Raw genomic sequence first — 15,660 nt, 5'->3', positions numbered from 1 at the left:
GCGATAGAGACAGAGAGAGCGCAAGTAACCCAACAAGTAATCATTTTTACTACTTCTTTTTGTTTTTTTCTCTAACTTTGTCTTTGCTAGTGCTATTGTTGTGGAGCATTGCTCACACCTCAATGTTAGTTTGGAGGTTAGGACCTTCTCTTTGGCTGATTGGCCCCCATGTCACACTGTAGAGAGAGAGAGAGAGAGAGAGAGAGAGAGAGAGAGAGAGAGAGAGAGAGAGAGAGAGAGAGAGAGAGAGAGAGAGAGAGAGAGTATAGACACCTGTCCTTGGCTATGTTGATCATCGTGTCACACTGCAAGGGGGGTTTAGAATTTAGACGCTTTGTCCCTAATTGCTGATGACCTCCGTGTCGCACTGTAGGGAGTAGCTTAGGATGTACAAGTAGATTCCCCATCTTTGGTTGTTGCTGATCATCGCATCGCACTGCAAGGAGGGGTTAGATATCTTAGATCCTTTGTTCTTGGCTGTTGCTGACCACCGTGTCGCACTGCAGGAAGATTGGGTCTAATAGATTCCCCATCTCTGATTGTTGCTGACCACTGTGTCGCACTGTAGGGAGGGGTTATGCATTTTAAATTCTTCGTTCTTGCCTGTTGTTGCTGACCATCACGTTGCACTGCAAAAAGATTGGATTTAATAGGTTCCCCATCTTTGATTGTTGCTGACCACCATGTCGCACTGGAGGGAGAGGTTAGAGTATTTTAAATCCTTTGTTCCTGGTTGTTGGTCGATCCTTGGGTTCCAAGCTTGGTAGACATTGCACCATGTGATGGCCCAAAGTTCATATGTGTGTCCCTAGGCATAGCAAACATAGGATGTGACATGTTAATGCTAGATGATATGGCTCCATTAGAATAAGCGCTTGGATAGGGTGGTCGTGGAGCTGTCAGAGAGCCAACACATACATATGATTGATATACACTCGTAGGTATTGTTGTAGGCACTAAGCTACTAGGTAGTGGTGCTTTACTAACAAATGAGGTCTAGGTTCTAAGTTTTGCCATGCTCATTACTGGGATAGGCATAGTAGCCGTAGTGTCTTCAAGGAAAAGATGAGCTTACCTTGGAAAGGTAAAACTATTGCTTGTGGTCTTAGACTGTATCAAGACTCCATGCAAAACAACATATGAAGGATCTATGAGTCTTATTGAGGAAGTCTCCATTTGTGATAGGGTCAGTTGTTTGGCTTTTCTTGTATCCAAGAATCTCATGGGACCCATCAAAGGTATGTTAATTCCCTTGTTTTGCCTCTCCGATTAGGCAAACCCATGGATGACATCACAGATCATCCGTTGCCGCTCCTCTAGACTTGTGGCACTAGACATGGATTGTACAAACTCTAAACAACCCACATGGTATGTGTAGCCCATTTACAAGTCGGTCAAAGTATCAATTTGTAGGACATACTCGCAGTTTTCATTGAGAAATATCCCCTATAATCTTGGCGTGCTAGAGGTTACCCTTGAAGTGGAGGCATTATGGATCCCTATGGTTTGATCCTCAGTGGGAGCACTCGATTGCTTGACTGTCATGATTGTTGTCATAGGGGACTTTTCTTTCATGGCTTGGCATTGTTCTGTTATATGTAGTCTCTCATTTCCCTCTCCCTAGCTGCTTGCATATATCATTTGACCTCTTGTATTTCAGCAAGTCTCCTTTCATTTAGTAGTATTTGAGAGTCATCACTTGAGAAGGAAGCCATGCCCACACACTAACTCCAAAGGGTCACCACACACAAGAGTAGGATCTCCGTGTAAATGGAATTTTCGCTAGAGAACGCATTATAGGCTCTCTCTCTCTCTCTCTCTCTCTCTCTCTCTCTCTCTCTCTCTCTCTCTCTCTCTCTCTCTCTCTCTCTCTCTCTCTCTCTCTGTCACCATGGTCTCCATCTCGCCGAAACTGAGTTTTTTATAAATACCACTTTGAATCAAGATTTCCCTCACGTCCCAAGGGGTTTTCATCATCTACGTTTACGTCTTTGACTCTCTCTCTCTCTCTCTCTCTCTCTACGGTGTGAATTATTATTATTATCTTAATCACTATTGTCCGCATCCTAGCCGCTCAAAGCTAGGTGGTGCCCCCCCTATTCACTTCCTGTGATGAGTTTGACATGCGCGGTCCTAGTGTTGAGGTCTTCAGGGTCGGTTTTGTGCTTGTGCTTGTCATTTGGTGCCCCCACGGAGGAGGGATTCTCAAAAACCTTCAGTTTGCAACACTAAAAGCGATCCACGTCATCGACCATGGACGAATGGCTGCAAAAATTCTCCAATTGGAGAATGGAGGAGGAAGAAATTAAAGAAGCACTGACCGCCTTCGTCGAAGTGCTGCTGCTAGGTTGTAGAGTCGTCAATATCCAAGAGGTATGCTCTCCATGTTGCATTGCTTGTACTGATCGCAAATCAAGAGCATCAAGAGGGAGGGCTATGAAATGTCATCACTGCTATCAACCAAAGCATTCTATCAATGAGTGCCAACAGAGGAGGTGAAGAAAGAACGGTGAGTTTTTCTTTTGAGAACTGCGTCAGCACTCTCACATCAGTCAGATTTTGTGTAGCACCAAGTGTTTTCTCTCCAATGGTCAGAGAAGAGTTGTCAACTACATCAACCACTAAGTCCAAGCCACAAAGCCTAAAGAATTTGGTGGAAGCAAGTGGGCCTATGCTCTCTCTAGGCCTGGAGAGTTCATGTGAAGTAATACCACCCAAGCGTTGCCGCCGCATGCAAAATGGAAAGCCAACTGAGGTAGACTCTTCTTGCCCAATCTATTTTGAACCCAATGAGGAGGATTATGTGGACTTCAACAAGAGGTAGAGGCATGTGGTGAAGGTATCACCTTGTCAACACTTAAGGTATGAAACTCTACTGGGGTCAGAGCCTTTCCCTACACCCGACATGGATAATAACAATAGGGCATAAGTCTTTCCTTTCCATTTCTTGCAATACATCCATGTAAATGTCATAATTAATAACATCTAATTCTCCTAAATGGTTTTCTCATGTTAAACTGATCATTTAATATGGGGAAGTGCTAGGGGAGAAAAAGCTAGAATATTGGTTAAGCTGGCAAACCGGCCACAAAATGAATCCAAAGGAGGGAAAATAGGGATCCAAAGGGGGGGGCATCTACAAAAGAGCAATGTGCAACAATGGGCTTTAAAGACCCTAAGGTTCAACACATTAAGACTTCCAAAATGCTAAGGTTCCAAAATTCAAAGGATGGTCAACACTTAGTTAAATTAGATGCTTAGTGTGTGGACCAAAAAAGTCTTCACAACTCCTACAAAGGAGGGGCGAGCCTTGCAAGTAGGGGATGAGAGAGAAAAACACACACACACACACACACAGACACACACACACACACACACTCTCACTCACAAGCCTCCTTTACACAAAGGGAATGAGGGACACATGTCAGCTCCCTAGCCCAAATGCCCACAAGGTGTACTCAAATCCCATTGGATGTCCATGGAGGTCGACCAATGAGAATTAGGCTAGAGTAAATCTAGTTTGATTGATTTAAAAACACTTAATAAAAGAACCAATAAGAATTAAGCTCTCTAGAAGACTATTGGATAGTCTCCCAAGGGGTCCAATGAGCATTCAACAGCCCAATAGCTTGCCTGATTCCTATTGTCCAGGAGACAAAGGGGTCCAATGAGAGTTTATTTGCATTAATTAATTATCTAAATCTCTCACAAAAGGGGAAAGGGGGACACATGTCAAACGGCTATCACTTATGCTCCTGAAATCCTATTGGCTAAGCCTGGAGAGGTCCAATGGGGTGTCAGCAAGAGGAAATAGCATGAGGGGTCAACCAAGAGAGAGAGGGGGCTTAGTGCTTGAAGCTCCCATCTTCATTGCACTAGCTAGTATTGAAGGAGCACAAAGAATTGTATTGTAAAATGTCTCTCTTGATGGAAGAAACCTATAATACAAAGCCTTTTGGAGGGGGGACCGGCTCCATGAAAATCCGGTCCTCAAATGTTGTCAATAGCTTAATTTCTCTCTCTTTTGAAGTATTGTTCATGCTATCTAAATAGGCATTATGTTTTTTGTTGCTCTCTCCACCCAAGCACTCTTGTTATTCTCATTAGGAACCTATTCTAATAAAATGCTCACTATGTTCATGTTTTCCGCTACACACAAGGTACTAGGCCATTAAATGTTACAGTAAACGTGTACATTGATAGGAAGATATTCTACCAGCAAAGGATTGTTTTCCTCTTTGGAGCAGAGATGCTCGATGAAATCCTTAGATTCCCATATCCCATCATCTTGCCCCTTCTTGATTACTACCACTGTTTTGATGTAAGCATCTTTATTATATTCTAGCCTTGCTCTCTTCTTAGCTCCTGCTCAAGTTTTCCACCCTGTAGGCCGCTATAAGCCGCTAAGTCATTTGTGTTTAAGAGAAGAAGAAAAAGAAAAGTTTGAAAGAAATACCTATTTTTGGCAATGGCAAATGGTTCTTTCCCAACCTTCACGAGTAAGCTAGGGAAAGATGCTTCAGATTTCTTGGATAACCTTGAAATAGCATGTGTCATCTCTGGAAGGGATGATGATGCTTCACGTCTGCGCATTTTTCCACTGCTAATGAAAGTGGAAGCAAGATAATGGTACAACGCCTTGATGCAGGCCACCAAGGAGAGGTGGGATCTGCTAAGAGCATCATTCCTAAGGCGTTTTGGAGAAGGCACCACATCCAAGAAGATATGGCAATTGCAGATGGAGTTGAAGAAGGAAAGTATGGCTGAGTATGCAACATACGAATCAAAGTTTGTGGATCTATGGGGACGATGGGTTGCATCACCGAGGGAAGGTGAAGGGGCACCCAATTTCCTAAAGAAAGACCGGTTTGTAGCTGGTTTATGGCCAAGTCTTAAAGAGAAGGTGAAGGGAAGGTTTCTTGCTACATATGAGGTAGCAGTTGAAGTAGCTCACTTTAAAGATAAGAAGTTGCATCTACAAGCCAGAAATACTAAGGAAGAGGAATCAAGAAGGGCCCGACCACACCTAGCCACACCTGCAGCTGCTGTCCAGAGGAATCAGCCATAGGAACCGATTGAAGATCAACAAGACCTGCTCAATCGAATCACCAACCAGCTAGAGAATCTTTCAGTACATTTGGTGCAGCAAGGGCATGCACCTGATAGTAATCCAGAGCAAGGAAGAGGGCAGCGAAGACAGAATCACGACTACCATTATTACAACTATGGAGAGGACGGCCATGGCATATACTACTGTCCTCATCCAAGAAGGCAGAACTTCAATAGAGGAGGAAGAGAGAATCAAATCTCTTCACCAAGGGCAAGACCACCACCACACAGGCAACCAAAGCTGATTCCACCGGTCCAAAACCTTTTGAACACATGTACAACCACCACCACCACCACCACCGCAACCTCTAATTCCACTGCTACCTCCACCACACAGGCAACCAAAGCTGATTCCACCGGTCCAAAACCTTTTGACCACATGTACAACCACCACCACCACTGCAACCTCTCATTCCACTGCTACCTCCACCACCTGCTCTGGAAACCAAGGAATAAGTGTCATCAGCCTTGAAGCTAAAAGGAAGGCAAAGGTAGAAGAGCGTGTCAAAGAGAAGGACAAAGGAAAAGGAAAAGAAAAAGTAGAAGAAGTGGATGCCATGGGAGTAAAGCGTGCCAGGCACGAAGAGGCCTCTCAAAGGGAGGAGAAGGTGAAAGGAAAAGGAGAGTCTAGCAAGCATGCATCCAAGCCTCGGTGGAAGATCGACATCGGGGATTTTTCACTAAATGAGTATGCTAAACCATATGACCTAGTTCAAGATGTATTAATGCAGGGTCCCAAGATAACCTGGCCCCAATTACTCCATCTTGCACCAAGAATGAGGAGACAATGGATGACGATGGTAAGTACAAGAAAATCAAGACCAAGGATAGTTGGGGCTATCTCTGGGAGGAATCTTAACGACATCCTACCTATCATGGATGCCCACATCAAGGGGCAACACATCTCCAACATATACATAGATGGTGGCGCACAAATATGCGTCATGAGTGAGAAAATGATGCACCATCTAGGCCTAGAGGTAAGTAGGCCGGCACCCTGTCGAGCTAAAATGGAAAATAACGTCAAAGTGAAATGCGTAGGCATTGTGAATGCAGTCAAGGTGAAGGCATTCAACACAGAAGTGGAGGTAGACATTTTTGTCATGCCACACAAAGGGGAGGGCTACCCTATCATTCTTGGAAGACCATGGATCATGGCTATGGAGGCTAAGCAGGACTGGAGTACCGGAATGATCCAGATGAAGGATGCTAAGAGAAAGTCCATATTTTATGACGTGAAGATGAGAATCACACAACATGATATTGGAGGCATCGGAAGATGATTTCACCAATGACTCTTCGACCACCTCAAGAGAAGAGACAACAACAACTGAAGAGAGCGACAATAGCATCAAAGTGATGAGAGTCATCCTTAGAGACCCAAAGAGATTGAAACAATTTAAAACACCATCGGAGAACCAAGAGGAACCATCAGGTACGCAATCCTTGGTGGATACAAGTAAGTTGCATCGGATGCTCTCCAGTGAGTTAGCTAGTGAAGAGAGAGAAGAATACATCTCTATGCTAGGTAACTTCTGTTAGCAGCAAGCTAACTCGGATACCATTTTTTGGAGCTCTGATTGTAAAAACACTTATTATTTTGATCAGTCGGGAATATTGTAACTTCTATTTTCTGGATAAACTTTGTGATTGATGAGTCGGGGCTACAAGCTTCCAAATTGTATCAACCTGTCTTTACCCATCCTTAGTTAGAGTTCCCATATTATTAGTTTTGGCGACCAAAAACCTTGGCTAAGGTATAAAAACCAATTTTTGTAAGCTATTTTCAAGTTTTGGGTAATGAAATACATAGTGTGAGCTAACGGTGCTGACTTCTCTCCTTCTCGCGCTTCCTAGTCCCTCTCCGGTTGTCACATTGTAGTTGCGTATGTTGCATTGCAACCGCAGGTAAGAGCTCTATGCATTGACGTAAGCATTTCACTGTATTTTGTAGCTTTTGGCGTTGTCGACCCGCGGCCTAATTTCATCATAAGTAGGAATTTACACTCCAAAATAAAAAACTAAGCATAGGCGGGGTATTGGGGCATCATTGCTAAGCATTTAGATGCATTCTGGGTAAAAAATGACTAGGTCAAAAATCCACTGCTGTTAATAATCACGATTTTTTGTACTTAACCTAAAGTGGGATATGAGACCATAAGGTTGTGTGCTTAGGTCTTATAAACTTGTCCTAGAAGTTTCATTACATTTGGATGTCATTTGTTGTAATGGATGTGATTTGTTTACCGATGAGCGATTGGCTTTTGGCGATTTCAGTCACTTGAGTGTAGCTTGAGTTAGATGAGAATTGTTTGTTGTTTTCCGAGATGTTGACAACCTCTTGTAGCCTCTATGCACTAGTCGAGTCAGCTTCGTCCCATGGATTGACAATTTAATCGTGGTTCTTGCTAAATATGCAATAAGATAGGAGTGAGGTTAGACACCCGTCCCACATTTGGCACCGTTGCCGGGAATCAAAGAGACCTAAACTAGGAAAAAACACGAGTTACTTACTTATCAAGCCAAACATTTCCTGTGGATATGAGTAAACGCCATCAAAGAGCAATTGAAACTGAAGCAAGAGATTATGCTCTTATTGGAAACCAACTGTATCGAAGAGGTAAGGACCAACATCTATGTCTTTGTGCAAATGAAGACGAATATATTCCAATTATAGAACAAGCACACACTGGATTAACTGGAGGTCACTTTTCTAGTGAGACCACTGCAAGAGCAATCTTAATGGCAGGCATATGGTGGCCAACACTTTTTGTAGATGCCAAAGAATATGTTCGGAGGTGTGATGCTTGTCAATGAGCAAAAATCTCCAACGGGTGTATTACTAAGTATGGAACACCAGATTCTAATGTCTGGCCCACTCCCCAGATCATCCGGGAACATGGTAGCCGCTGATGAAGAAGATGTGAGAGATGCTCATCAAATACTAGACATAATCAGAACACGATCTCTCATGCTAGCCAAGGAAAACAACATGCTTTGGAGGGAAATATACAAGAAGGATATGACAATGTCTCAAGAACTCTTCAAGGAACAAGTCAAAGAGCCGAGGTGGAAAAGCAAGAGCTTGAATCTCTCATTAGAACACTAATAGATGCTGAGAATGAACAAGACACCCTTACATTGCAGATGATAGAGGTCTTGAATGAGGTAAAGAGTCTACATGACAAAAAAGAAAAGATTGAAGATGAGTTGGAAGCAGCCAAGGATAAGGTGGTTGAGCTAAAAGAAAATTTAGAGTTCCAAGATTTGACCATACAAAGGCTAAGAGAAACCCCAAGGTCTGCATGATCAAGTGCAGGAGTAGACAACAAAGTTGTACAAGTGTTGGAGGCCCAGATCACGATGCTGCAGAAAGCATTAAGGTTGGAACAAAGACAAAGAGTACATATGGCAGAAGGATCCTTAGTAGCGAAAGAAAGATTGATGGCACAACAATAAGAGATTCAAAAAGAGAATGGCCAGATAAAACTCTTAGTTGATCAGGCAGAGGAATCCAAAAAAAGAGACGAGCTTGTACAACAGAAGCTAATAGCTCTTAGGAAAGAAGTTGAGGAAGCTAGGTCACAAGAAATGGAGCTTGATCCTAGTGACCTTGGCATCAATGCACATACTGCACCCATGAAAATTCTTGAAGGTGCAAAATATCCACAACACCTGGAGGAGCCATCAAAAACCAAAGAAGAGAAGGAAAAATCCTTGACGATAGAAGAGGAGGCACGCCTCTAAGCATTAATTGAATAGACCACACTAAAAGACCACAAGGCAGCCTTGGAATGGGAAAAGCAGATGATACACTCAGTTGGAGTTCAAGGGTTGGCCACAAATGTTTTTTTGGAAGAGTGGATGAATCCATCACTCCCCTACCCTCTTTTAAAGTATGAAGTCTTTTCAATAAAGAAGAGAATTGAAGCTAAAGGAATGGTGCCTGTGTATGAAGGTGATATCCAAGATCCAGAAAGCTACAAGAAGGATAGTGGATTCCCAGCCAAAATGGAGAAAAGGGTGGCTCCTCAAGTATCCAAGATTTTTAAAATGCTTTGTGGATGCCCCCAAAAATATAAGGGATGACAATTTATTTTGTCCAGTACCTTGTGTACGTTCATGAGAAAACCACGCCAGGCTCTTGAAAAGGCATCCAACCTGGTTGAGATACCCATCAATGCCACTACCTAAGGACGAAGAGAGAATAAGTGTCTCTTATATGGTGAAAACCCTGAAGGACACCATTAGGATTTTTATTGTCTGTCTTGACCTATTGTGTGTGATGATCAGGAACATATGCAAGACTCTTCTGGCTTGCCTTGTGCCATCCAAAGCAACGGACTCAACATTATCAACGGGCGACACTTTCACCAAAATGAACTATGATCTATCAAAGCATCCATCCCCGAAGGTGCTGCACTTATTTTATCAAAGATTAATGTTCTTGCCAAGCTACCACGTGTAGGCTTTTGAGGAAGCCTTTTACACCGACTTCTTCACATACGATAGCAAAATCTTTGTCCCTACACTCACCATGGGCAACATCAATATGAGTCTTATTTAAATCTATTAAGGACACTAGGTTTCCATTGATGGAGACAACATAAGACTGCTACAAAATTAGAAGACAAGGGCCAGAAGCACTACAAAGACAAGGCCTTGACACGTGGAAAGTTCATGTCGAGGATGACATGAATTCGGAGGGGGGGATTGTTGAATGGAAGACACTCCACAATTGAAAAGCCCATTCTTGTATTATTTAATATGATGAACTCAATTGTAATTATTGTTTGGGACTCAATCAAGTTTCCAAATTGTAACTTATTAAATATACGGATAGTAAAACCCATGGTAGAAAGTAGAAGTTACTTGTGATGAGTTAATACCTCCAAGGCTGAGGTGTATAAGCCAACTTTTGTAACCCTAAAGGAGACTTTTTAATCATATTTTGGAGATCTACTAAGTGTATCGTGACTACACGCTTTGTATCAAAGAGGGACTGAGGTCTTCTTCTCCTCTCTATGCGTACCACGGAAGCCACATTGTGGAGGCAACTACACCATCACGTTAGCAATGGTGAGAGTTACACTTCAACACCAAGATTGCATGATTCCGGTCTCCTCACAAAGAGCTCTCCTACAAGCTTTGAAGTGAGTTTTCTCTCCAACTGTGTATTCGTTTTGTGATTGCTTTATGTCATTGCGTTCACAACAATTTTAACTACACTTTAGGCCTAAATATGTTGAGAATCAGTGACCTGAAATTTATTGTCTATCTTCATACACGTTTTCTACACCAAGTGTTTGCTAGTAGTATATTGGGTTAGAGACTTTAGGGTAATCTCCTCTAGGTGTGCAGACACTACCCCTTGAGTTTCATGATGATTCAAAAATGTTAGCCGATGAGCATAAGTGTCGTAGGTAAGGTAGTGGTTGCACACACATAGTGTGCTTTAAGTTTATTTCCCTTGGTAGTGATTGTCTCTAGAAAGTCGAGTAGGTGATTGACATCCATCTATTTGTTTCCATGCACCTATGGGTCAAGCTCCATCCTTGGTTGAAATCTTGTTTGCTGGCATGGTTCTCACTTTTCTAGCAACTATGAGTAGTGTATCTGCCCGACAACAATTAACCTTTTTTAGATTGACACACACTTGGAATTTATCATTCTTCTTATGCACTACCATGATCGGAGATACCAGTCGGTATGTTCTATCTTGTAAATTAACTTAGCTTCCTTCCAATTATCAATCTATTCCTTGATGCGCTTAGCAAATGTATCATTATACGTGTATGGTCTCTATTGGCTAGGTTCTGCATTAGGTTTTCATGGGATCGTGTGTTGGCATATTGATGGATCTACTCCTTTTAGGTCTTCATATGACCAAGCAAACACATCCTTGTACTCCATGAGAAGACTTATGAGCTTCTCTTCTTCCTCCATACTCAGATCAATTGCTATATAGGCCGGCTTTGTTGGGGTATAGGCGCCTGTGCCTTGCCTGGCCGCCCAGAGTCTGGGCGCTCACTGACTTGTATACCTTATACATAGCATAAGTGTATAGGGAGCTGCTCACTCTTTGAGTCTCCCCACCCATATATGTGTGTCGTGTGTCTCCTTCTCTCTCTCACTCTCCGTCTGTGGTGCTCTCCGATCCCCTTCAATTAGTATCGGAGCGACAGGCGTGAGAGCGTACATGGACGGCTTCACGATGAACTCGTCGGCTATGACGGAGAGGTCACAGATCTGAGCAAAGAAATAGAGGAGGCTTGTGGACAGCCAGTGAGGTCACATTTGCTTCCTGTATTACTCCTGATTTTTTAACGTCTGAGGATAGTGCACTTCTTTTGCAGGGGGTGCTAGATAGGGATGCTACTTTTCATGTCAATCCGTATCGTGACTGGTTCAATAGCTATTCTAGCAGAGTGCATGGTAGTGTGCGATTGGCAGATGGGTCACTGCATGAGATTGCTGGTTCAGGAGATGTGAGACTGTCATTACCGAGCGGTGCATCGTACGTCTCAGAGTGTGCATCATGTGCCAGAGTTGACGATGAGTTTGATCTCCGTTGGTCAGCTCAGGGATAGTGGATGTCGGGTATCGCTGCTTGAGCGATCTTTTGCGTTGCATTTGGGTTCGCTAGTGATTGCAAGAGGTGCTAGAGTTGGCACATGGTACCCATTGCACGTAGTACTAGTGCGAGATGGTCGAGTCTCAATCTTGTTACAGCCATGCAGAGAGCGAGAGACCCGGACAATCTCTTTTGCTCATGGGTTGCAGGGTGCTTTGCATGGAGTGTAGAGTAGTGAGCTCGTTGTGCACACAGTTGGGGCACGACTTGAGCAGTCACATAGAGAGGTGACAAAGTCAGACATGCATGCTTTGCTAGTGACTGAGCAAAGCAGAGACTCAGTTGTGCGAGATACTTCTATGCAAGATAGACAGGTAGAGCGGTCTTGCTCTAGTGAGTCACGACAGGAGGAAGTTGTGCAAGAGTCTATGCATAAGGAATTGGAGCATGAGAGCTCTAGTGAGTCACAACAGATTGAGTGATCATGTTTGCAGTGGATGATTGTAGAGGAGGCTAAGATGTCAGCAAGATTATGCAGTCATTCCTTTCTATGCTCGACAGTGAGCATGGGGATATATTTGTGCAGGATATGTCTTCCAGCAGACACCTAGAGCAACTGGTTTTCTCTGAGGTTGCACAACAGGTTGATGCGTCTTTAGCGGACAATCAAGAGATGCATGTGGCTGACACGCCTTGTTAGCCAGAGATGCCTATTGCTAGGGATATATATGTTGATGCATGCTCCGTAGAGCTAGCAGGTCCTGCTAGCATTGCATCGACATTCGGTGGTCTCATGTATGAGATGTTGATCTTGAGATCGGATATCACAGCTGCAGTGGGAGCATTTGTAGTTGGGATTGTTAGTCGTTTTTTGACTGATGATGGCATAGTGCACGAGGGAGATATGCAGGTATTGTGTACATACTTGCAGTACGTGTGCGGTACGTATGGTGGTGTATGGACTTACACGGGAGCAGGACAGCCGGATGCACACGATCACAGCTAGCCAGTGGGCATCGGTTGAGAGCGATTTTCTCTCGCCTTTTGTAGTCTTTAGACTAGGTTCCCTTGCTTAAAGGCACAATCGCCTTTAAGTGGGAGGTTGTTGGGGTATAGGCGCCTGTGCCTTGCCCGGCCGCCCAGAGTCTGGGCGCCCACTGACTTGTATACCTTATACATAGCATAAGTGTATAGGGAGCTGCTCACTCTTTGAGTCTCCCCACCCATATTTGTGTGTCGTGTGTCTCCTTCTCTCTCTCACTCTCCGTCTATGGTGCTCTCCGATCCCCTTCAGGCTTGGGCTCTTTCTTGGTCCTGCCAAGTCGATATTCTTTGCGTCTTCTGGTCCGTCATATGACTCCTTGTCTCTTTTCTCGCGTGTGGATTGTGTCATCACTACCTTTCTATCTTAGATAGTGAATTTTCTATTTTTGGTTTTTTACACGCATTGTTCGAAGGCACACCAAGGCCGAAATGTGACGAGGTTCATGTGATTCAGAGCCGGCAAGGAGCTCTTCCCACTGAGCTCAACAGACTGCTCATTAAGCATGTGAGCAGGGAGGTGTTACAGACTAAAAGGGACCAAAAAAGTTGATCATTGGAAAGTTTTTAGTGAAGCATTTTCATGGGAAAGGGGGTCTTTGGGGACGACTCATGGGCAACTGCCACGTGGTCTTCAATGGTCCCACATGCGCATGATGAATAAAGCACGAGGGGGTATTTGACCCAAGGCATGAGAGGCTAAAGGGTATCGTAGTGGTAGTTGAGCTCCTTGGAGCTGTGAGCTATGGCTTGAAAGCTTGGCGGCACTTCCAGCACTGTGCACGCGCTTGGGGAGTCGGTGGACGGTGGCCGTTGTTCACAGTGGTGATGTGGCGGGGCCATAAGGGACTGTGCCTGTGGCTCTTGGGGCCCAAACATTTTTTGAAGGGAACCCCCTCCCCCCCCCCAATAGCAACATCGCTAATGCCATGGGGTAGGGGAGGTTTCATGTGAGCAAGAGAAAGAGAGAGAGCCCGTAGGGGCCACCATGTGTACAAGGCAAAGGAAAAGGGCAAACGGAGGCTGGGACCAAAAAATTGACCTTATTATTGTCCAACTCCCTCCAGCCTTCTCTCTCTTTATTTCTCTCTCCTCCTTCCCAATATGTGGTCCCAATCTTTGTAAGCAGGTCAAAGTATAGCGTATCTCATGAGATACCCTCCAAAAAGATAAATAAAAGGAAAGTGGAGTGACGTGGAGAGAGAGAGAGAGAGAGAGAGAGAGAGAGGGAGGGAGAGGGGGCGAGTGTCAGCAGGTGTTGAGAGAGAGGGAGCTACGATTTTTTTGTGTGTGTCGTGGAGTGCAGCCAGGCGGAAGCAGCGTAGCGGACGCAGGGAGAACATCTCTCTGCATCTCTCTCTCTCTCTCTCTCTCTCTCTCTCTCTCTCTCTCTCTCTCTCTCTCTCTCTCGCACGTTCGTGATCTGGCGGGGGACGCCATGAGTGAGGGCAAAGGGGCTGACAGGGAACATCTGTCTCCATCTCTCTCTCTCTCTCTCTCTCTCTCTCTCTCTCTCTCTCTCTCTCTCGTTCGTGATCTGTAGGGGAGCCCACGGGTGAGTGCGAAGACGGTGACACAGATATGCTGCGAGCAGGTGGATGGATGGCATGACCTTCATGGCTGTGTGTGTGTGTGTGTGAGCTCGTCATGAACCAAGGTAAGGCAAGCGAGGGAAGCGGATTGTGTGAGTGAGGGAAGCGGACTGTGTGAGCCGCCGTGAGTTTGCTTGAGAATGGTGACACCTTGTGAGCAAGGGGGGACAGTTAGCAAAGCTAGCTGGGAGATGGCACGGGCTCTGCATGTGGACGTCCTAAAGAAGGGGGAATCGGTTCCAGCTTTTAGGCTCAGTGGAATCTTCGACGCTAATTAATTAATGAAGAGGCACTTTGACCAACTATGTACCCAGTATTGGAGTATACTAAGGCGCGTTTTAACTCACATTTTCATGGTAAATTAGCACATAAATAGTTGATAGAGGGATATTAAAACTCAACTTTAACAAACTGATAAGTATTTTGAGAAGTAGAGTAAACAACCCACTTATCTTTATATATTTTATATGCGTTTTTTACCCATTTTGTTGTTCTTGAGGCAAAGAAAAACACTTTAATACTTTTTCTCATGAGTTTAAACTATGAATCAACAATTACAAGATTTTTGAAAGCTCTGTGCTTATGAACAAAAGCACGAAATAAAATCTCAAAAATTGCAAACTATGTGACAAAGGCTTAGAAGTTTTGAAAATCTTAAAAATTGTTGTACATATGAACAAAAGCATGAGTAGAGTGGTAGTCATTTCATTTTCTTGCGAATTTGGAGAGATCCTCTTGGTTTAATAGAAGCTCCCATCCCTTCAAGGGAAAAAGGGGAGAATGTAGCACGCGAAGAGAGATAGATAGATAGATAGATAGTTCTATTATCGTCCTGGGACGTCAAATATGATCTATGGGACCAAATGAACATGTCACGTGGTGTGAGTGGAGTTCATAAGTGACTCTCGATGCTCAAAAATGGTTGAAATGAGCGTCGCAATAGAGAGTCCACATTGTGGTTGGGAGAGGAAGGTATGTAGGGAGAGATCATGGTTGAATATATGGGGAAAAGAGGACCTAATGTGGTCAAAAGCTGAGCACTCAAGTAGTGTGTGGTACTCACTCTCTCGCACTTGACGAGGGCATAAGGTGCAAAGTCGATGACACTCCTCGCCAGTGCCCCAACGTCCTGTCTCGCAGCGTAGAGAATGGGAGCTAAGACGAATGGTGCGGATCGCACTCAACGGGATGGGCTCAAGGATGTAGGAATGGGTTCGGTTACCTCGTTCCGAGAAGAGAGAGAGAGAGAGAGAGAGAGAGAGAGAGAGAGAGAGAGAGAGAGAGAGAGAGAGAGAGAGATTTTTGGCACGTTGCATAGTTGTATTGCAACTAGCAAAAGAGCAA

Source organism: Adiantum capillus-veneris, chromosome 7, assembly GCF_014529385.1.
Source record: "Adiantum capillus-veneris isolate H3 chromosome 7, ASM1452938v2, whole genome shotgun sequence".
NCBI classification, from domain to species: Eukaryota; Viridiplantae; Streptophyta; class Polypodiopsida; order Polypodiales; family Pteridaceae; genus Adiantum; species Adiantum capillus-veneris.
The sequence above is the reverse complement of the archived record's forward strand: the minus strand, read 5'-3'. Positions refer to the sequence as shown.